Genomic DNA, 813 nt, shown 5'->3' on the forward strand with positions numbered 1-813 from the left:
TGTGTGTGTGTGTGTGTGTGTGTGTGTGTGTGTGTAACGTTCAAATGGTAGTCGATACGTGCAAATGAATGTAAGCATCTAAATTTTGCAGAGATAGGAAAAAAAGGAGAGTTCCGAAAAACAAACGAAAACAAAAAGAAAACAGAAATCGATGCAAAAGAGAGATTCGGTTAAATAAATCGAACAGCAGAGGGGGGTGGGGTGGAGAACTGCGGTGAATAAAGGAAAACAACGTTGGAAATTAGGAGAGAAATGCTGAAAGGAAATTGAGAAATTTGAAAACAGCTGGTGTTAAGGATGGAGAAATCCTTTTGTGTGTTTTATACACAGAAAAAGAAAAAAATACTTCGTTTCTTTTTTTACATTATTTCCTTGATAATAAGGACTCGTGATGCAGGAGCGGTGAATGATTATGCCTAATGGAGCAGAGAAAATCACTGATTATCGGCAGATGGAAAATCAGCGATGGTTGCAAATCTCGAAACAGTTGTATGTGTAAAGAACATTCTTTCTGGGACTATATATGGCCGAGTAGTTAAGAAGAACGCTTTTGCAACCACATGGTTTGGGGTTCAGTTCCATTGAGTTGCAACCTCGGCAAGTGTCATCTACTATTACCTCGACCGACCAATGCCTGTGAGTGAATTTTCTAGACGGAATCTGAAACAAGCCTGTTATATATATATATATATATATATATATATATATCCGCAGTATTTTATTGCAAAAATAAAATATATATAAGATGGTATAAGACTACAAAAGAATATATTAGTCTTTACAAGACTTTCAAAAACTTTATAAGAGTAGTTG

The 813-nt window shown here is 35.7% G+C and overlaps 1 protein-coding gene across 1 annotated transcript in view; it reads right to left on the reverse strand.

The window, feature by feature from the left end:
• Nucleotides 1-813, reverse strand: part of LOC106878756 (beta-hexosaminidase subunit beta) — a 31,009-nt gene that overhangs the window by 6,318 nt on the left and 23,878 nt on the right. The window lies entirely within an intron of this gene.

The sequence above is a fragment of the Octopus bimaculoides genome, chromosome 4 (genome assembly GCF_001194135.2).
Source record: "Octopus bimaculoides isolate UCB-OBI-ISO-001 chromosome 4, ASM119413v2, whole genome shotgun sequence".
NCBI lineage: Eukaryota > Metazoa > Mollusca > Cephalopoda > Octopoda > Octopodidae > Octopus > Octopus bimaculoides.